This window comes from Pseudophryne corroboree, chromosome 8, assembly GCF_028390025.1.
Source record: "Pseudophryne corroboree isolate aPseCor3 chromosome 8, aPseCor3.hap2, whole genome shotgun sequence".
NCBI classification, from domain to species: Eukaryota; Metazoa; Chordata; class Amphibia; order Anura; family Myobatrachidae; genus Pseudophryne; species Pseudophryne corroboree.
Window position 1 is genome coordinate 114,834,236 of NC_086451.1, and position 24,001 is coordinate 114,858,236.

A 24,001-nucleotide genomic window follows, 5' to 3' on the forward strand; every position below is an offset into this window, starting at 1 on the left:
GCAGGTAGCACACAGACCTATTATAAGCATTGCATACATCCCAACTTTTAGGTCTATGCGGTCAGGACGCTCGCATGCGACACGGAAAAGGTATGTGGCCACATATGAAGTGGGCGTGGCCTCGCCATGGTGGGCGTGGCCTTGCGGCTCTGAACTGTGGTCCGGCATTTTGTGAGCTTGCGCAGTACTCCCAGAGCAGCTGGGCAGCCCCCTACTCACCTCCCAGCAGTAAATAGATGCCGTGCATGTGCGCACGGCATCTGTTCAGAGATCACTCAATGCAGAGCAGAGCAGCGGGTGATCGAATCCTCCACAACAGTTCCCCCCATGCTGCCCCCCCGGACACTTCTGCCCGTGGGATGGACATCGGGACAGTATCTGGTCCTAAGTGCGTTCTTAGTGTATTCTGGGAGAGTAGGTAAGAATGATTTAGAAATTTGTGACAAATGATGACAAGCACAGCCTCCCCATGCTCCAGTCATTTGCTATGAAGTAGCACTTATGTTTCAGGCAGGCTAGACCACAAAAAATATAACTGCAGACATCAGGCTTGTTGATCTCAGTGTATTTTATGTTGCATATAGGGTTAATGCATTCTACATTATGTTTTTTCTAATTATGAAATACAGTGTGAGTATTATTTACTAACATTGGCCCTCATTCTGAGTTGATCGCCCGCTAGCTGCTTTTAGCAGCAGAGCAAACGCTAAGCCGCCGCCCTCTGGGAGTGTATCTTAGCTTAGCAGAAGTGCGAACGAAAGGATCGCAGCGCTGCTACAAAAAAGATTGTGCAGTTTCTGAGCAGCTCCAGAACTACTCCTACCTTGCGATCACTTCAGACTATTTAGTTCCTGTTTTGACGTCACAAACACGCCCTGCGTTCGGTCAGCCACTCCCCCGTTTCTCCAGCCACTCCTGCGTTTTTATCTGGCACGCCTGCGTTTTTTCACACACTCCCCGAAAACGGTCAGTTACCACCCAGAAACACCCACTTCCTGTCAATCACTCAACGATCAGCAGTGCAACTGAAAAGTGTCGCTAGACCTTGTGTAAAACTGCATTGGCTTTAGTGAAAGGACATCGCGCATGCGCAGTGCGCACAATACGCATGCGCAGAAGTGCCGATTTTTAGCCTGATCGCTGCGCTGCGAACAGAGGCAGCTAGCGATCAACTCGGAATGACCGATCAAACTACAGTAACTAACTATGAGCTTTCATGATGCGCATTGTAAGCTCACTACAAATCGGACTGATTAGTATGCCTGCTTGAATTCTAGTTTACAGCGCACCTACAGTACTCTGCAGACTAGAAATGCATATTCATTTGGGGAGACAGCACTCATTTTATTCAATACAACTTTTAAATTTTCTCCCAAAATCCGCATCAATATACCTTCAATTATGGTCTGAATTAATCCTGGCACTTAAGGGACAGCAGTATTGTCTTTATTAGATGTCACATTTTTGTGTTTTTGAAGAGTACTCCATGAAATATGCTTCTCCACAAAACCAAAAAGGGAGGGATGTACTAAGCAATAACACAGCGGTAAAACCTGTTACCGGCCTGTTGTCTTTTCCCATATGTTCTATCCTCAGCCTGAGGCGATGTGAGTTGCTTCTGCATCTCCTGTTACATGTGACTTCTTCGGCACGGTACCTGCTCTCATAAGCGGCCTTGTAACAGGAGATGCAGAAGCAGCTGACAACGCGGCAGGGTGAGGATAGAACATATGGAAGCAGCTGACTGAGCAGCAGGCTGAGGATAGAACATATGGGAAAAGACAATGGGCTGGTAACAGGTTTTACCGCTGTGTTACTGCTTAGTACATCCCGCCAAATAGTGGTGCAAAGCTCAACCTCTTATAAGAATGGGATCAAATGTGACAGTTCTGAGCTTGTGCAAAATGTTTCATGTGCTGGTGGAACTAGCATTGAGTACTCTTGTCCATAAGCGTTAGCATATCTATAATGGGTGTGCAGGCCCTTCGGTCAATGGGGGCCCACGCAGCACATCCTGCACCCAAAGCATAACTGCTGTCATGTATGTACCCCCTCCTATGTGGTGTCATCTTCCCAGTGATATCTTTGTAATGATGATGCCGTGCAGTAACTCCTCGCCACACAACCACTGTTTTTGTCATTTTGTGGGGGTGCCCAGAGCTTCTAATCAGTGATCACCGGCTACTTTGCAGAGCAGCGGTGATTACAGGCTCTCCCAACCCCCCGAGTGGGACAGCGGAGCAGAGTCCGAATACCGGGCCTGTCCCGCTGGAATCGGGACAGTTGAGAGGTATGGTTACAGTGCTGCATATGGGAACGGGAACACACTTGCAGGATAGATATGATGTAGGCCCCTGTAGGCCCCTGCTCAAAGGAGGGGTCTTGCTGCACACAAGCCTCATCAGCCGTTAATATGCCCCTGACAGGAAAGAATGCCACCAAGAATGTATCCTTTCACCTAGAGATGAGCGAGTTTTGTTCTCAGAGAACCGAACCCTACCACCACTCGAGCCCGGATCCGCGTCAGGCTCGGGTTTTCCCGCCTGACTTGGAAACCAGAACGAGGCAAAACGTCATCATCTGGCTGACGGATTCTCGCCGGGTTTGGATTCCATATAAGAAGCCGCGCGTCGCAGCCATTTTCACTCCGGCATTGGAAAGTGTAGATGGAGGATGTGTTTCTGTCCTCAGTGTCCTCAGTGTCCATGTCTTGTGCTGCATCTGTCCAGTCACAGTGGTTGTGTCCTCTGCTGCCATATGTCCAGTGCTGCTGTATAAGTCCCTTACAGTGTTGCTGTGTTGTGCTGCATCAGTCCTGTGGTGGTGTCTTGTGCTGCATCAGTCCAGTCACAGTGGTGGTGTCCTCTGCTGCCATATGTCCAGTGCTGCTGTATAAGTCCAGTCCAGTGGTGCTGTGTTGTGCTGCATCAGTCCAGTTGTGGTGTGTTGTGCTTCATCAGTCCAGTTGTGGTGTCCCTGTGCTGCCGTACATGTCCAGTGGTACTGCCGTATATGTCCAGTGATCCTGCCATATATGTTCATTGATACTGCCGTATATGTCCAGCGAAACTTCTGTATAAATCCAGTGATCCTGCCGTATATGTCCAGTTATACTGCCGTATATGTCCATTGATGCTGTGGTATATGTCCATTGATACCGCCGTATATGTCCAGCGGTACTGCCGTATAAATCCAGTGATCCTGCCAAATAATTCCAGTGGTACTGGTGTTGTACATGTTGATTTACTTACAGGACTAAAAGCAACACTTTAAAAATACATTCATTGCACTTTAAAATGGAGCCGCTGCAGCCGCTGTAATCAATCCTTAGCCTAGGTACTTTTTACACAGTTAGCGTACAAAGCCCCGTACCTTGGCCCTCATTCCGAGTCGTTCGCTCGGTATTTTTCATCGCATCGCAGTGAAATTCCGCTTAGTACGCATGCGCAATAATCGCACTGCGACTGCGCCAAGTAATTTTACAATGGAGATAGTATTTTTACTCACGGCTTTTTCATCGCTCCGGCGATCGTAATGTGATTGACAGGAAATGGGTGTTACTGGGCGGAAACAGGCCGTTTTATGGGCGTGCGGGAAAAAACGCTACCGTTTCCGGAAAAAACGCAGGAGTGGCCGGGGAAACGGGGGAGTGTCTGGGCGAACGCTGGGTGTGTTTGTGACGTCAAACCAGGAACGACAAGCACTGAACTGATCGCAGATGCCGAGTAAGTCTGAAGCTACTCTGAAACTGCTAAGTAGTTTGTAATCGCAATATTGCGAATACATCGGTCGCAATTTTAAGAAGCTAAGATACACTCCCAGTAGGCGTAGGCTTAGCGTGAGCAACTCTGCTAAATTCGCCTTGCGAGCGATCAACTCGGAATGAGGGCCCTTGTACGCACTTTGCGTCCAAGCGCCGCGATGGTCGTACAAAGTACACGCGGTGCGTACACACACAAAGACACGCTGTGAGCACTTTGCAGCTACATGTGTGACTAGATTACACTTATATAACACTAGCAGGGAAAGAGAGACACAACACCAAATTTGTATTTCAAAGACTATGGGCAATATTTACTAATATTCGTGTTTTGGCCGTTTTGAAGGGTGTTTGAACTCGAATGTTATCGGGTGCATTTTACTGCAACTTTTTGAATCCTGATACGATCATTCACTAAGCTGCCGAGTTTTGCACAATCGTTTTTTCCAATGTCGATGTGATTCGTAATATCAGGCAGTGTTTTACGGGAGTGATGAGTAAAACACTGCCTGAAAAAACACAAGGAATCCCGGCCGGATCTGTGAGATCCGTGCAGGGCTTCATTGTGTACCTTAAAAAGTTGATTAAAGTCTTTAAAAATCTGAAAAAAATTGCACAACCAGCCTCTGGCTCTTCGAGCCGGTCCTGGTTGAAAAAATATGGGCCTTTGAACAATCCACGTACTTGGGAAAAAAATAAAACGCAAACCCGACCACGCACTGAAAGGGGTCCCATGTTTACACATGGGACCCCTTTCCCCGACTGCCAGGACCCCCCCTGACTCCTGTCAAAGAGGGTCCCTTCAGCCAATCAGGGAGCGCCACGTCGTGGCACTCTCCTGATTGGCTGTGTGCTCCTGTAGTGTCTGTCAGGCAGCACACGGCAGTGATACAATGTAGCGCCTATGCGCTCCATTGTAGCCAATGGTGGGAACTTTGCGGTCAGCGGTGAGGTTACTTTCGGTCAACCGTAGGGTGCCACGACGTGGCGTTCCCTGATTGGCTGAAGGGACCCTCTTTGACAGGAGTCAGGGGGGGTCCTGGCAGTCGGGGAAAGGGGTCCCAAGTGTAAACATGGGACCCCTTTCAGTGCGTGGTCGGGTTTGCATTTTATTTTTTTTGCCAAATACGTGGATTATTCAAAGGCCGGATTCTTCACTGGATTATGTGAGTATAATTTTTTCCACAGGTACCCCTAGGATTCTACATGAAGAGGACCGAGCCTCGTGGGAACACAGGTAAGTATGTGTGTATGTTGGTGTGCATGTATGTAATAAAGTTGTACTGTCACGGTGTGTGTGTCCTGTTTTTATTGGGGTATTGTTTTAGTAGTAGTACTACAGGTACCAGCGGGCCCGGTTTTCCACCGCATGCTGGTACTTGTGGTTCTCCAAGTACCAGCTTGCGGGGGAGGCATGCTGGGACTTGTAGTACTGCTACTAAAAACAATATTCACAATTTCACACTTGGCTATCAGCCCCCCATCCGCCGCCCTTGAATGGGGGGGACAGCCTCGGGCTTCACCCCTGGCCCTTGGGTGGCTGGAGGGGGGGGACCCCTTGATTGAAGGGGTCCCCACTCCTCCAGGGTACCCCGGCCAGGGGTGACTAGTTGGGATTTTAATGGCACGGCCGCAGGGACCGATATCAAAGTGTCCCCCGGCTGTGGCATTATCTCCCCAGCTAGTGGAGCCCGGTGCTGGTTTCAGAAATACGGGGGACCCCTACGCTTTTTGTCCCCCGTATTTTTGGAACCAGGACCAGGCGCAGAGCCCGGTGCTGGTTGATTAAATATGGAGGAACCCCTGTCATTTCCCCCCCCATATTTTTTCAACCAGGATCGGCTCAAAGAGCCCGAGGCTGGTTATGCTTAGGAGGGGGGACCCCACGCAATTTCCCCCCCATTTTTACACTAAACAGACCCTTTCCCATAGATAACCATGCACAGATCTCACTGATCCGTGCATGGTTATCCAAACTCGACTGGAAAAAGCAGGTCTATTTTATTGCTGTTTTTTTAACGAATCGGAAAAAAAACAGACCCGCACTTTAGCACTCAGAAACTAACACCCAAATACGAATGAATAGTGAATGCCCGTATTCTATGAAATTACAGCCGCGTTTGACCGATGGTCTATTCATTCGTATTTGTGAACGTTGTCATTCAAACCATTACGAATAGTCCAAACACTGCCGAGATTGGTGCTTAGTGAATTCCCGGATTGGGACTTAGAAAAAAAACCACAAATCGGGCAAACTCGGATTTTTAGTAAATACTGGCCTATGTTGGGATCTGACCCACCAACTGTTCTTTACTAGTAGGGGGTTACAATAATAACAATACAATACAATAAGAAAATGGCTACAGTCAATGGTACATACATTTGGTTTCGCCTGCGCTTCCCGGTCTGGTCCTCAGTCGTCAAGGTAGATGACCTTCAGAGATTGAGTGACCTGGCCTGTAGCTGGCTTTTTATACATTTGTCCAAAACCTAACACAATAGAGACTGCAATCTCTTTGTCCATTGGACACAGGTATGGTCATTTACAGTACAGGAGAGGTCATAGGTCAGTTTGAATAGGTGGGCGATGTCTGTTCCAGGTGCACTTGCTGATGTTCTCCTCTGGGTTCCCGTCGCATATCAAGAGCACAGTACATACAGTTAATATTTGTATTCTGCTCCTGCGCATAACTATACGCAGGAGCGTGAGATCTTCTGCAAACCAACACCGGAATATTGCTCTTAAAATACCCTACAGCTGGATACCAAACACCACCTTATAACCTAGTTCTGTCCCCTCCTATCCTGTAAAGGTGAATCCCTTTATTCTTATACCATTTAAACAAGTGTAACTCGCTGGTGTGGTGCAGGGAGACTATATGTACATTGTGCACTATTTGGATTAAATATGTAATGTGTTTCTAAGGCTTTACTATGCGATTACAAACACTACCATAATTACTCATATCACGCGCTAATACGCAGGACCGCGGGAGCGACCATACGCAAATTGCGAATATGCGCACGCATGGCAGAACAAGTACGCGCACGGAGGCCATCTGTGTGTAGTTTGTACGTGATGTGTGTACTGCAATATTTTTTGACTTCGACAGTCCACCCTTTGGCAGTCATCAATAACTGCCACTAACTAATCAATAAACAGAAAAATATTATCTACAATATATACAGAAGCTTGTATGATCGGGGGAGAGTCGTAGGTGGGAAAAGTATAACCTAGTGGGATAGTAAAAAGCATGTATGTATGAATCAATGTCTGAGGGGCATGTATCATCGTGCCGTATATGTTCTAAATAAGCTTCGAGGTATTGCGAAGTATACATTAAATCCTTCCCATCCCGTATTAAGGGTCTGTAAATGGGCAAACAAACACTACTGAGCTCTTTTCGGCTTCTTATTCCAACAAATGGGGTGCACATTTAGTTGATGATACATGGAGGGGGAACATATGTGAGTGCTACTATATGTGTATAACACCTGTCGACTATGTGTGCCATTAACTGGAGGTTGCAGAGATGAATAGAAGACACATACATAAAAATACATTCACATAAACATTTTGGGTAGGGTTGACGTCTTTTACGGTTGGATGTATCTGGGCAAACGGGGAGACAGAGAAATATGGTGAAAGAAACAGGCCATGAAATTCATTTGCAATCCTTATAATAACACTGTCTCTATGGATGGATCATAAATCAAATCTGCTGCTGTAACAGCGCTCTCGCTCCTCAGACTCATCAAATTTGTTCTTTGCTTGCGCTGCGTTAGAATTCGAACACACCTGAATATCAGACCAATAATTATGATGACTCCCAGGATACAAAGGAGAAACTTCCCCACACTCATAATGAAATTTTGAGCCCACTCTCCTAACACTGAGAACCATTTGCGTGGGTTCAACCATGAGACCCAGCCGGTCAGTTCATTGCCCACAGTCGCTAAGGTAAGGTTGTGCTTCCTCCTGAACTCCCACTTCAACTGTAAGATCTCGTCCATCTTCTGATCGATGATCTCTGTGGGGTCGTCAGAGTGCTGTTCGTAATATACGTACAGCACTTCACACCATACTGAGTTGCCAGGGTAACACAGTACCCACCTGTCACAGCTGTGACGTAATTAAGGACCATCCTGTGCTGGATCAGTTCCTTCTTGTAGGCTTGTAACTCCCTTCCCATATACCTGAAGGTGTCATCATACATCTCGGTGATATTGTCTATCAAGTTCGCTAGCGCATGGATGTACCTATAATTTACAGTATAGTTCCTCTGACAGTACGGGTGATATCTAATGCGAGAAGGAACTGAATCCCGGTGGATTCATGGAACAAATCAGAGGCTGCGTGCTCTGCCCTATCTATGAGGTGTCTCTTGAATATGTGTCATAGTGGGTATGAGTATAAGGAGTCTGAGCGCTGCAGTGAACGTCTTTAATTTTGTCGTGGGTTATGGTCATGACCTCCGGTAGTACTCTCCCAATATAACACAATCCCTCAGAGCAAGCCACTTGTACGCTTTCCTCCCACATATGAAATAGGCATCATCTGGGAGAACATAGGGGACAAAATGTAACATCACCATATTGCAAACTTTCCATGTAAAGAAACCAATCCCTCGTTCTCTCATTTGCTCAGTACAAGTATCAGGCTGGATGATATGGGCACAATACCCTGACGATACTTTCCCAACCCACATGGTCTTGCTTCCACGTGTATACCGGTATCGAAAATACTTTCCACTGTTGGCTATCTTGCGTACAAGCTCAGGGTCGATAGGAATCCTATCTGCTCTGTGTGAAAAAGTAATTGTCTGGTTATTCCACGTCGCTTCCCAATTTCCTGGTTTTCGGAAATTGGAAAAATTAAAACACAACAGGGACCTATCTACGTTGTACTAGTGGAGCTTCAAGCTAGGGGGCCTAGAGATATTGAATTTCTTGTCCACCGGTCTCCCACCCCGTAATTCGAGTACCTCATCCATTGCTAAAGGGTATGGTACTAATCCTGACTTACTCTGTCCTTGAGGTACCTGTGAGCACACCCAGCATTATGTCTGGTTTAAGACCTTACCCACTAATGAGTGGTAATCACTCAACGGATGTCGGTCCATGACGATATTAATGTTGGACTGACATCTTTGGATGCACCCATCTTCGACTATGTTCTCACAATTCCTACAAATACAATATTCATCAGACAATAACCCTTCACATTGCCTCTGAGCTCCATGACTAACTACTAGAGCGCTTACTGATACCAGCCTTTACTCGAGTGATGTGCTGTTCCTGAGATCCTACAAATTCGTACTCGCCATCAGAACTCATTCCAGATCCTTGCTCGACCTCTCTGTTACCCTCACCAAAACAAATTGTCCTGATCAAAAATAGAATTACTAGCAGAACCCGAAACGCAGTCTCTTGTGATAGATCCATTTCGTTAGGGGAAAGAAGGAAAATAAGGAGGAGAAAAGAAAGGAAAACGCGGGGGGGAAAGAAAATGGTGCGACAACCGCATTCGATCTCGTTGTTCTCCGCGCTCAGGTGCCGTTCAACAGTCCTGCCTCTCAGCTTTCCCAGAATAGACTCTCTAGTGATATGAGGTTTTCTTCACCTTGCTCTTTGTCACGAGTTTTCTTCGGGTCAGCAACCTTCTTGCAGTGGGCCGAGTGAACCCAAGTCTCTCTTTCGGCGACCTTTAATGCTGTAGTGCTGGTTAACAAGACCGTGTCCACCTGTCCAAAGTCCTGAGGACTCCTGACCATACCCCTTCGACTTCCAGACCGCCTTTTCCTGTAGGGAACACAAATTTTGAATGTCTGCATGTTAACTGTTTCAAATGTCATCAGTAATGTGATGTTAGTTTGTGTGGTGTAAAACCATCAGAAGAAAAATGAAAAAAGAAAATGTCAGGTTTGCGTTCACAATCAGGTCGTTACACCATTATGCATATAAGTGTCCGTACACAATCTCCCTTCACCAGTATTCCCATTTTCCACCCTTTGTGCATGACCAGGAACACTGTAGTAATACTGGTGTCATCCTGCTGTTGGGATATACTGGGTTTTGACAGAAACTTTGAAGGACCTAGGCATGTGGAGTTTGAACTGTACTTGGGTCCATGTATTGGACCCCCCTGTGTGAACTAAGCAGATGAAGAGGAAATTGTGGAGAAACAGAATATAAGTTGGTGACAGGTAAGTTTGTAGAGGCAAAGAGGATTTTATAAAATTTTACAACTGGATTGGGCACTATTGAGAATGACTTTTCTACTTGGTCTACTCCCCTTAAAAAAAATTCTGTGTGTGTTGTATCTCTACTGGGACTATCCCAGCCATCAATCCAGTGTCTTGTCCATCCTAAGTTCATAGGGAACCCGGTATCTATTTGATAATTTCCTCTACCTGTGATTGACATGAATCTAGAACAGTGAAATGCAACATTAGTCTTCGTGGGTATCCAACATACTTTGTACTTCCTGAGTGGGAGCACATTATATGTACATCATATCTAACAAAGCTCCTGTTAAGTTATCTACGTTGTACTGGTGGAGCTTCAAGCTAGGGGGCCTAGAGATATTGAATTTCTTGTCCACCGGTCTCCCACCCCGTAATTCGAGTACCTCATCTATTGCTAAAGGGTATGGTACTAATCCTGACTTACTCTGTCCTTGAGGTACCTGTGAGCACACCCAACATTCTGTCTGGTTTAAGACCTTACCCACTAATGAGTGGTAATCACTCAACGGATGTCGGTCCATGTCGATATTAATGTTGGACTGACATCTTTGGATGCACCCATCTTCGACTATGTTCTCACAATTCCTACAAATACAATATTCATCAGACAATAACCCTTCACATTGCCTCTGAGCTCCATGACTACCAGAGCGCTTACTGATACCAGCCTTTACTCGAGTGATGTGCAGTTCCTGAGATCCTACAAATTCGTACTCGCCATCAGAACTCATTCCAGATCCTTGCTCGACCTCTCTGGGACCCTCACCAAAACAAATTGTCCTGATCAAAAACAGAATTACCAGCAGAATCGGAAAACGCAGTCTCTTGTGATAGATCCATTTCGTTAGGGGAAAGAAGGAAAATAAGGAGGAGAAAAGAAAGGAAAACGCAGGGGGGGGGGTGAAAAAAGAAAATGGTGCGACAACCGCCTTCGATCTTGTTGTTCTCTGCGCTCAGGTGCCGTTTAACAGTCCTGCCTCTCAGCTTTCCCGGAATAGACTCTCTAGTGATATGAGGTCCTCTTCACCTTGCTCTTTGTCACGAGTTTTCTTCGGGTCAGCGACCTTCTTGCAGTGGGCCGAGTGGACCCAAGTCTCTCTTTCGGCGACCTTTAATGCTGTAGTGCTGGTTAACAAGACTTGGTATGGTTCTTCCCACCTGTCAATGAGGCAACCTGAGCGTAGAAAATTTTGTATCATCACATAATCCCCAGGCTCAATGTCATGACAATTACTGTTCGGTAGGTCAGGAATCACCAGCTTTAGATTTCTTTGTTGATTTCTCAGCTGCTGGCTCATCCTAACCAAATATTTCACAGTTATTTCATTATTGCATTTCAAATCATCCTGGGGGTCTATCATTACATGAGGTTGTCGACCAAAAAGAATTTCAAAGGGTGATAAGTTATGCGGTGACCTGGGAGTGGTTCTGATGCTGTACAACACTAGTGGCAAAGTTTCTGGCCACAACAATCCAGTTTCAGTCATCACTTTGCTCAGCTTGTTCTTAATAGTGCTGTTCACTCTCTCTACCTTCGCACTCGCCTGTGGTCGGTACGGAGTATGTAGCTTGCTATTAATTCCCATCAGTTTGCACATGACCTGAAAGACTTCACCTGTAAAATGGGTACCTCTATCACTTTCAATCATTCTAGGGATACCATATCTACACACAAATTCCTGCACAATTTTCTTTGCAGTGAATTTAGCAGTATTTGTGGCAGCAGGGAACGCTTCTACCAAGTTGGAAAACACATCGATACATAATAACACATATTTAAAATTCCTACAGGGTGGTAACTGTATGAAGTCGATTTGTATTACCTGAAAAGGTCCGTCTGTAGGAGGGATATGGGATGGCTCTGTTGGTATTGTCTTACCAATATTCTTCCTCAAGCAAGTAAAACATGTCATTGCTCTCTTACCTGCATGAGAAGAGAATCCTGGCGCACACATCAGTAGGCTCTTACCAGCTTGCACATACCCTCTTTGCCCAGATGAGTCAGACCGTGTGCCGCCTCAGCTAGACTTGGAAGATATGCTCTGGGGGCCACTGGCTTACCGTGTCCACCTGTCCAAAGTCCTGAGGACTCCTGACCATACCCCTTCGACTTCCAGACCGCCTTTTCCTGTAGGGAACACAATTTTTGAATGTCTGCATGTTAACTGTTTCAAATGTCATCAGTGATGTGATGTTAGTTCGTGTGGTGTAAAACTATCAGAAGAAAAATGAAAAAAGAAAATGAAAGGTTTGCGTTCACCATCAGGTCGTTACACCATTATGCATATAAGTGTCCGTACACAATCTCCCTTCACCAGTATTCCCATTCTCCACCCTTTGTGCATGACCAGGCACACTGTAGTAATACTGGTGTCATCCTGCTGTTGGGATATACTGGGTTTTGGCAGAAACTTTAAAGGACCTAGGCAAGTGGAGTTTGAACTGTACTTGGGTCCATGTATTGGACCCCCCTGTGTGAACTAAGCAGATGAAGAGGAAATTGTGGAGAAACAGAATAGAAGTTGGTGACAGGTAAGTTTGTAGAGGCAAAGAGGATTTTATAAAATTTTACAACTGGATTGGGCACTATGGGGAATGACTTTTCTACTTGGTCTACTCCCCTTAAAAAAAATTCTATGTGTGTTGTATCTCTACTGGGACTATCCCAGCCATCAATCCAGTGTCCTGTCCATCCTAAGTTCATAGGGAACCCGGTATCTTTGAGATAATTTCCTCTACCTGTGATGGACATGAATCTAGAACAGTGAAATGCAACATTAGTCTTCGTGGGTATCCAACATACTTTGTACTTTCTGAGTGGGAGCACATTATATTTACATCATATCTAACAAAGCTCCTGTTAAGTTAATCAGGGGCCATTTCTGCTAGGAGAAAAAAGCAAAAGTTTAGAGGCCCCATCTTAACCCCAGCAAGTTTTGTTAAAGGGTAATGTTGCATTTATTTTGTTCTTCCCATTAGCCGAATTTGTGTTTTCTATATGGCTTGTGATTCCTTACTATATGTCCCTTGATCCCGTCTATGTGTTTAATAATGTGGCTTGTTTTCTCTGTCTAGGGGTCTATATTGACTATGTGTTCTACTACTCTTACAATCTTTGGCAAAATGTCCTTTATTTCTACAAATGTAACATATTCTTGTTCGTGATATACCACCAGGGGTCTGGGGTTTTGGCTGATGGGGCTTTGCTGTAAGAGCCTGTATACTTACTGTCATCAGCTTATCCTCACGTTGTTCTCTGCGCCTAACAATATTTTTATGATGTTCAATAGCGCACTCTCTAAGATTAGCTACTGTGACCCCTTTCCAATTTGGCAAAGAAGTTTGCACCCTGACCCTCACTGCCTTATTGAGCCCATCCATTAGCACAGAGACAGCCACCTCCCTGTAATTCTCATCGTCCCCTATATCCGATACCGCAGTGTATCTAGCCATTATTTGCAAAGCCCTATGGAAATATTCAGATGTAATTTCACTGTCCTTCTGTCTTATGGAGAAAACTTTGCTCCATTTAACAGCAGTGGGAAAATACAATCCTAGTTGCATGTTAATTCGTTGCACGTTCTCCTGATTGTGTTCGTTAGTCATAGGACTATCTGACTCTAATTTACAATCCGTAATGAATTTTTGGGTGTCAGTATTAGGGGGTAAGCACACCTTCAAGAATATACGCCAATCTTTGTTTGCAGGTTCATGGATATTACCCAGTTCCCTGATAAACTTCTGACATCTGACTAAATGCTTCTGGGGATCGGGGAATTCTGAAATGATTGACTGCAGCTTAAATCTGGACCACGGGCAATACATTGCATTATTTCTGGTAAGGATTATTCCCTGACTATCGGTCCTCCTATTGGGAGTTACGATTTCCAAGACAGGATGTAATCCTACCATTTCATTTCTAATTTACTCACTGTGAGGTGTTAATGTCTCTGTGTAATGAACAGTCTCACACTTACCGATGTCTGAGATCTCACCAGTCCTTTCAGTGGGGGATACTGTTACTGCTCTTACTGGTTGGACAGGCCCCACCTGAGTTTCCTGCAAGGTGACTGCCTGAATGAGAGCTGCGATTTGGCTGGGTCCTTTATCTGCCTGTGACCTATAACCTTGGAGAGACTTCAAAACAGGATACAACTTGCAAAAGTTAGGGTTAATACATTGCTCTTGCATACTACTATCATTTACAGATGTACCATTGACGGTAGCCACTTCCTCCCCTTCGACTTGTGTCGGTAACAGTGTGCTCACATTCACATTCCTGGTAGGTTTGGAACTTGCTCTGTGAGTTTGTTCCTTTTGCACCTCCCCCTCTTGCTGCCACAGGTTTAAACAATCGTTATGTCTGATCCTTTGTTTTCTAGATTTAATCAAACATATTTTAATACCTACATTCTGCAGTACCTCTGGTTCAAAGCTACCCACCCTTGGGAATGGGGCCCTATCTACCGCAGTCATACGTATCCACTCATTGCAAAAAGCCTCCGTGTGTGAACCATATTTCTCACACATGATAAACCTTGCTTACCCTTTTGGCCTCAATCCTTCAGCCTGAACCCTGCCTAAACATCTCTCACTTGAGCAACTGGCTCCCATATTTGTGGGTCTTTTTAATAACTAAAAATTCCCACAAACACCAAAATACTCAATGCAAGCAGACGGTGAAAGTTACTCGAGCGCCTTTCACTCGCTCTCGCCAACGCTGGCCAGTACAACGATACCCTGTCGATAGCGGATCGCAATGTACCCAACTTAGGGCTCCTATAAGACCTTACAGCACCGTGATTTCTCTCAGTGGAGGTTCTGTTGGAATATTTTCCTGAGAGAGGCAGCGAAAAATTCCTTTTCGGTATCTTGTAGGGTGAAAAATAGAGAAATTAGTTAACTATTGTTCGCCCTTTCCAGTGGAAGCCCACCAGGGAGATTTCCCGACGTTATCAAAGAAAAACCCCTTTGTCTATACAATCACGTCTGCGTATGCTTTTCCACAGCGCATTTGACACAATGATATCACGTTGTGCTGTGTAGAACACACGGACATGCGATGCAATCGCAAAGCCTATAGATACTAGTCATCTATATGCCCTACAATTGCTGTAGACCACCTGAAACACCAAGACCACTCTAGACCACCTAGTTGTATGGGACACCTAGACCACTCCAGATCACCTAGACCACCTAGTTCTGATCACGCAAGGTAGTGAACCCTATGCCACCGGGCCTCTACTAACCCAGTGTTCACCGACGGGATCCCGAATTCCCGGGTTCAGCTCCACTCACTCCGCTTTCACTCACTCAAATACACCTGGTTTTTCTGTACAGAAAATTGTTTTACTCCCCTAAGTCAGCAGGTTTATTCCAGAGGTGCTTACAGTTTTTAAACTAAATTTAGAGTAACCTGCTTTTGAAATTGGATAGTTATGTGCTATTGTATTAAATGTCTACTATCCCACCTTAATTGAACAAATATCGTGTGCTTTGTACTTAGCGTCCGCACTCCTACGCAACCGTGCGTAATCACGCGACCAGCGTGTCTTTTACGCCACGTGCGCTCACCTGTCTTTGTCCGGAGCATGTGTACAAAGTGCGCCCGCAATAAAACAAATCACACAATCTCTATAAATGTGAGCAATACAAACTATAACCGCTCACAACACAGCCCACATTTGTTCCGTGTAAACCCTTTATGACTGGGCCAGAACTGCATTTTGTGTTTTTATAATTACTCCCTTAAATACATTTACTTCAAATTTATCTATATAGCAAACAAATGTATCCGATTTCACACAGTTATAAGAATGATTACTACCCTATGGCAACAATGTATGGGAGAGTACGCAAACTATTGGTACGCTTTGTGTACGCTTTTGGCTCCAAAATTACACAGACTTTTAAATATCTTTTTTTCCTGTTTACCTCCGGGCTCTATCAGCACCTCTATAGACCAGACAGAGCAGACGCAATCTAATAAGCACACAAATAGGGTTTTTAGAACATACAACAACCAGAAAAAGGTTTAACGTAGATATCTTTCCACCCTTTGCTGATAGATAAAAGTCTGCTATGAGCTGCTAGCCTTTGAGTATGTGAAAAACCAGATCGAGCCCCCAATTGTAAATGTTGATTTACTTACAGGACTAAAAGCAACACTTTAAAAATACATTCAATACACTTTAAAATGGAGCCGCTGCGGCCGCTGTAATCAGTCCTTAGCCTACGTACTTTTTACACAGTTAGCATACAAAGCCCCGTACCATGTACGCACTTTGCGTACAAACGCCGCGATGGTCGTTCAAAGTACACACGGTGCGTACACACACAAAGACACGCCATGAGCACTTTGCAGCTACACGTGTGACTAGATTACACTTATATAACACTAGCACGGAAAGAGAGACACGACACCAATTTGTATTTCAAAGACTATGTTGGGATCTGACCCACCAACGGTTCTTTACTAGCAGGGGGTTACAATAATAACAATACAATACAATAAGAAAATGGCTACACTCAATAGTACATACATTTGGTTTCGCCTGTGCTTCCCGGTCCAGTCCTCAGTCATCAAGGTAGATGACCTTCAGAGATTGAGAGAGTGACCTGGCCTGCAGTTGGCTTTTTTTTTTTTAAATTCAATAGTTTTTATTTGAGTTTTCGGAATTTGCATCAACAATTCACACAAAAAACAAACTTAAACTACATACATACACAGAAAGCACATAAACAGCTGTACATATATAAGGCACATAGTACATCAAGTGAAGATAGTGTCTCGTAAATCACGCAGTCACAAAGTGTCGGCGTCTGAGCCTAACACAGCTCAGATAAAACACTTCCAATATAGGCATAAGCATAGCAGAATGAACACATCACATTCCAATACAACACAGCAAGGCCGGCCGCGAGGGTATCCACCCCCATTAATACCACAATAAAATAGGGAAAGAATTGCAACTCTAGACTTTATTTATCCTTGAAATATTTAGAATCCATCCACCTGCCCCATATTGTAAACAATTTCCTCTCCACCTTCCTCGCCAGGAATACAATTTTTTCGTGTGCGACAGTTTCGTTGACCAGGGATATCCAGGCCCCAAGTGTCGGGGCCTCTCCCGCCAGCCACAGCCGGGCTATACAAACCCTAGCTAAGGCACATAGGTTAATAACATAATGCCTGCTAGGTGGATCTAGAGCCTCCTCATCCACAATCAGCAGCGTACATAGTGTAGGCGTACATATGGAGGAGGGAACACCCGTATCGCATATGGTGCGTATAACGGCCGTCCAAAACCGAGACACGCCAGGGCATACCCAGAGTAGATGCCAGAAGTCGGCACCCTCGGCTCCACATTTAGGGCACCGTGAGTTATGGGACCCCCCAATATGTGCCAGCCTCACCGGGGTCATATACACTCTATGCAGGATGTATAATTGTATTTGCTGGTACCTAACAGAGGAAGTGGAGATCCGATGGGCTCCCACAGCAGTATTCCATGCATCATCTGATAACATACCCACATCTGACTCCCACCTACTGCGAAGAGCAGTTAGAGGGTCCATATGATGCATCTGGAGAATACGACTATATATCTTAGAAACTAGATGTCCTGAGTCCAGCGTTTGCAACATTAATTTGACCGGGGAATCAGCAAGCACCGGAGGGCCCTCTGGAAACTGGGCAGCCAAAGCATGTCTCAGCTGAAGAAACCGGAAGAAAAACCATGTGGGGACATTATGTGTCTGTTGAAGTTGTTGGAATGAGGCAAGGGACCCATCACTATATAAATGTCCTAAAGAGTGCACTCCCCAGTTACCCCAAACCTCCCGAACCTGCAGCCGACACAGCTCCGGCAACCCGTAGGCGTTGTCCAGTGGGGTATCAGGATCAACACCGTGGCCACGCATCACAGAGTGCACCAGTTTCCATATTAAGATGGATTGTTTAATCAGTGGCATTGTGGACATTTTGACGCTACCACAAAGGAGTAGCTGTAATGAGGTGCCCCCAGGGTAGTCTTGGTGCAGCATCAGCGAGTGCAAAGCCAGGGCATCGAGGTCGGTAACCCACTCCCAGACATGCGCCAGCTGCGCCGCATAGTAATAAAAATGAAAGTTGGGGAGAGCCAAACCCCCCATTTCACGTGACCTGGTTAGAGTATCCAATTTCAAACGTGCCCGCTTACTAGCCCACACCAGGGAGGAAAGCAACCCATTTATTTGTTTAAAAATCTTCTGCGGAATATAAACGGGAGAGTGCTGCAGGACATATAGAAGTTTGGGCTAGAAGACCATTTTTACCATGTTAACCCTCCCCGTGACCGTTAGAGGTAGTTTTCCCCACGCCTTCACCCGACTACGGAGATACGATATTTGTGGGGTAATATTTAGGGAGGGGAATTTTTGAGGGTCATTAGACACCCAAATGCCCAGATATTTGAAGGAGTCTACCCATCGCAGCGGAAGAGCCACCATCGGGGAGGCAGGAACTTCACCCCGAAGTGGGATAATAAAGGATTTCTCCCAATTAATCAGGAGCCCAGAGTATCGCCCGAACTCAACAATAATTTCCAAAATCCTAGGCATAGACTCAGCATAGCGATCCACACACAGCAACACATCATCAGCGTATAAGGCCACCCTGTCCTCACGTGAACCCACCTTAAAGCCAGAGATCCCCGCATCCGCCCTCAGGAGGCACGCAAGGGGTTCAATGGCCATAGCAAACAGAGTAGGAGACAGTGGGCAGCCCTGTCGTGTACCTCTAGATAGGGGAAAAGAATGGGATACGAATCCATTAACCGCCACTCTCGCCGACGGAGAGGAATACATCAATCGAACATATTTAATGAAGTTTGGGCCTATACCAAATCTACGCATAACTTCCCACAAATAAGCCCACTCCACCGAATCAAAAGCCTTTGCGGCATCCAACGAAGCAACTATGGAGGAAGTAGGCTCCCTATGGGGGATTTGTAGATGGGTAAACAGACGTCTAAGATTAATGGAGGTCGATTTATTGGGCATAAATCCCATCTGATCCGGGTGTATAATATCAGAAATAACTGTGTTCAATCTGCCAGCCAGCACCGTAGCCAGAATTTTAATATCAGTGGGTAGGAGGGATATAGGGCGATAGGACTCAACTCTCTTAAGGTCCTTGTCAGGCTTAGGGAGAACCACAATCACTGCCTCCGCCATAGACGGGGGGAGAGACTCCTGCGCAAAAATTTGGCCATATAACTCAAGTAAGCGAGGGACGAAGAAATCCAGGTGGTGCCCATATACCTCAGAAGGTATACCATCCAAGCCCGAGGCTTTACCGCTAGGGGAGGCCTTAATAGCAGCCAAGATTTCATCGGAAGAGATAGGTGACTCCAACAGGTCACAAGCCTCGCTAGATAGGGTGGGGAAACAAACATTGTCTAAATAATCGTTTAGGTGCGACTGAGTACACTCCAGTTTAGATTCATACAGGCGGCTATAATAGGATACAAATTCAGACGCCATTTGTGGAGTCTGAGTCAGGGACATGCCGTCAGAGTTCACAATCTCAACCACCACACTATTAGGTCTATCACCCCGGGCCAAAGAGGCCAGGTACGTCCCCGGCCTATCGCCAGTAGCGTAGAAAGCATGGGATGAGAAAAGGAGTCTATGCTGAGTCTTCTCCATTAGATAATCCTTCCATTCCCTCTGAGCCGATAACCAGGCTAACTTAGAGCTGTTTAAAGAATCTTGTAAGTATTGCATTTCTGCAGCAACACTCTGGGCCTCCAACACCGCCTCCCGTCGCTTATAGAAGGACTTCAAACTAGATACCCGTTTAATCAAACTCCCCCCGGAGAAAGGCCTTAAACGTGTCCCATAGAGTAGAGATAGCCGTTTCGGCACTATTTAATTCAAAAAATTCCCGCCATGCGGCCACTAGGTCAGAGTTGTCCCCCGGGATGTGAACGAGCCAAAATGGATTAAATTTCCATACAGCTTGGCCCCTAGAGCAATTCAAATCTAGGGTAAAGGTCAACGGGGAGTGATCAGATATACCCATAGTCTCATATCTAATGTTACCAACCCGGGGAACCATGTCGCTCGAGAGGAGGGCCAGGTCGATCCTGGAGAACGAAGAATGGGAGTGAGAGAAACAGGAGTATTGTTTAAGAGACGGGTGTCTCAATCTCCAAGGATCGACCAGGCCCAACCCCGATACCACATTTGCAAAAGTGGACCTCCCATGACATGCAGCAGACGGAGACACAGAGAGCCTGTCCATCGCCGCGTCTAGCACATTGTTGAAATCCCCGAGGCAAATAACCGATATCCCGGGGGATGAGGCCATGAAACCAGCAGCCTTCTTAAGAACATCAGGAGAGTAGGGAGGGGGCACATATACAGCTATAAGGAGGACCGGGACGTAGAATAGTCTACATTTCAAAAACACATATCTCCCCCATGGATCCGTCTGCATAGACTCCAGCACAAAGGGGACGGTCCGCCTAATAAGGACTGAAACACCACGAGAGGCAGAAGTGTGCATGGAGTGGTACGCCCATCCCACCCATGGCCTTTTCAGTGAAAGAATCTTACTCCCCACCAAGTGCGTTTCCATAAGGCAGATGACATCAGCGGCATAATTTTTGAGCTGTCGGAGTACCAAAGACCTCTTAACTTTATCATTAAGCCCTCGTACATTCCACGCTAATACTTTAATCCCAGCCATAATGCACTAAAAGTAAAATAAATGCAACACCTCGCGGCCAGCCAAGTCTGCCACGCGTAAATTCAGTTTCCAGACACCAATGCTTAAATAGTACAGCCACAAACCATGGCCCTCATTCCGAGTTGATCGGTCGCAAGGCGAATTTAGCAGAGTTACACACGCTAAGCCGCCGCCTACTGGGAGTGAATCTTAGCTTCTTAAAATTGCGACCGATGTATTCGCAATATTGCGATTACTAACTACTTAGCAGTTTCAGAGTAGCTCCAGACTTACTCTGCCTGTGCGATCAGTTCAGTGCTTGTCGTTCCTGGTTGACGTCACAAACACACCCAGCGTTCGCCCAGGCACTCCCACCGTTTCTCCGGCCACTCCTGCGTTTTTTCCGGAAACGGTAGCGTTTTCAGCCACACGCCCCTGAAACGCTGTGTTTCCGCCCAGTAACACCCATTTCCTGTCAATCACATTACGATCGCCGGAGCGAAGAAAAAGCCGTGAGTAAAAATACTTTCTTCATAGTAAAGTTACTTGGCGCAGTCGCAGTGCGAACTTTGCGCATGCGTACTAAGCGGATTTTCACTGCGATGCGATGAAAAAGAACGAGCGAACAACTCGGAATGAGGGCCCATATCCATTCACAACATACACTTTCACACAAAAAGTAACTACAACCCAGAGCCTTCCCCCACCCCCCTCCCTGTATACCACCCCCAACTTGCAGCATACCTGGATCCCAAAACTAAATGCAAGTACCTAAAAATTCAAAGAAACAACACTTCTTAGCACCATAAGTTAGTGCAAACACTCCTTAATCGGGGCCAGGAATATAATGACTCTCGGGAGAAATAGAGATAGCCTCCAGCCACCAACCCCCCCCCCCCCCCCCCCCCTGAAAAAAGGAGGGGAAATCATAGAGATCCACCCCCTAGGTCTGATCATACCCAAAATAAAACATACACGGATATCAAAGAGCCAAACATATCAAGCCAAGAATATACCCCCCCCCATCCCCCCAAAAGAAAAACGAAAACCAGGAGATAAGAAAAATTCAAAAGCATACCAGAGATATCATAGTAGGCAAGCGAGCAATCATATACCCTGTCTCAACCGTGGGCACAGAGTAGCGGAGATAGAGTGGACATTAACAACAATCATCCACCCCCGCATCCTATCGCTTCACAGTAAATAGCTGACATATACAAAGCAACCATAGTAAATTATAAGACAATAAGAAAAATAGCACAAAAAAGACAAAAAAAAAAAAACATGAGAAAGTCAGCATCAGGGCTAGGCCGGAGGTTCACGGATTTGCAAGAGCACGCCTCGCTGGGAACCGTCTGTCCAGCCATACCATGGCCTCACGAGGAGTTGTGAAAAACTTTGTTTCCCCATCAGCCACCACCCGCAACTTGGACGGAAAGAGCATGGCATATGGTAGGTCAAGTTCACGGAGCCTCCTCTTAACCGGCAGGAACTGAGCCCTTTCCTTCTGCACATCCACCGCAAAATCCGGGAATACTGATATAGGCGACCCATTCCATTTCAACGGGCCCTTGGTACGAGCCAGCCTCAAAACTGTGTCCCGGTCACGGAAGTGGAGGAACTTAGCAATAAAGGTGCGGGGTGGAGCCCCTGGAGGCAGCGGGCGCATCGGAACTCTATGGGCCCGTTCAACAGTGAAGTAAGGCGAAAACTCCTCAGATCCAAAAGCATCCCGGAGCCATTTTACAAGAAATTCTTCGGGAGCTGATCCCTCTTCCTTCTCGGGCAGACCAATGAAGCGGACGTTATTGCGCCGCAGACGTCCCTCCATGTCCGTCAGCTTTTTTCGCACATCTGTCATCTGAGTTTCCAGAGCATCAGTGCGTCTACCCAGCGGACCGACAGAGTCTTCAACATTGGATATACGGGTCTCAGCCTCTCCCACTCTCTCTCTCACCCTCTGCAGGTCCTGATGAATAATGGAGAGATCGGATTGTACTTGTCCGATTTTATCAGCCAGACGCGCCTCGCTGGAAGTCACCGCTTCCAGTACTCTCTGCAGTGCGGCATCCAGAGGGTCAGAAGAGGCAGAACTGTACGCAGGTGACGGGGGCGATGCCTCAGATCTTACAGTCTCCCCCCTCCGTTGCTGAGATCCAGGGTCACGAACAAACTTATCCATTGCCCCCGCAGACGTGCCAGTCTGGCGACCCTTCACCATTTTGGATAGCACGGTGACGGTCCCTCCGATCAGCAGGGTATATCCAAGCAAATACAGGCGAAGAAGGGCGCCCACACCTCCGCCTTATACACCGGCCAGTGGGTGCGAGAGTGTATATAGATATGTATAGATATAAATAGACAACAGGGCCAGAGTCTCCAGGAATAATGCAAAGTGTCCGCCTAAGCAGGGATGTAGGGACTGCCACCCCCAAATAACTCTGTACAACGTATAGGATCAGTCCCCCGGGAGTAAACTCCAGACACAGCAAGTAAGCTCGCTCCACAGCCGATTTGGGCCGGGTCAGCGGGCCATAGGAGGGAAGCAGGAGGGGGGAGGAAACTGTGTATGCAGCCCAGTGGTCTCCCAGCTAGCACAGCCGAGGCTCCAGACGTTAACTCTCCCCACACTAATTAGTGCACGGCCCGTGTACCTGACTCCAGTATGGCTGAGGTCACACAGCAGCAGGGGGTCTAGATAGTGGCCGCTATGGCAGGCAGGCAGCCAGCAGTTCGCGGGATGGCCGCACGCCCCTCCGGACTTCACCCTCGGCTTAGAGGCAGCGTAGTCCCGCGGTCTGTGTTCAGGTGCCTCAGCCGGCTGCAGCGGGCGGCGGTGGATAGCGGGAGCCGCACTTCCGGTCCTCCGTACAGCGCGAGTCCACGGCTACAAGACGCTGCAGGGTGCTCCTCACAGGACTCTCCCCGGTCACTGCAGAAGGCCGACGGGTCAGTATAGGAGAGCCCTTCGCCCCCCTCATTCAGTCATTCAGCTGGCCGCAGCGGGGGGTATCGGGGAGATGAAGCCAGACTTCCGGTTCCAGCACGAGGCAGCAGTCACAGCGTAGGTCAGGGCCCACCGACACACAAGGCTCCAGAGCCTCCGCAAATAGTGGCAGCAGGCTCCAGCCCGTTCCAGGGGCGGCAGGAGGTATTAACACACTGATGACCCCAATATCAGACCCAGGGGGGGAGTGCAGGATATATATTTAGGATGTGATGGCCGGAGAGCTGCACAAAGCAAGTGCTACTCCATGCCCGTCCAGGCCACGCCCCCCT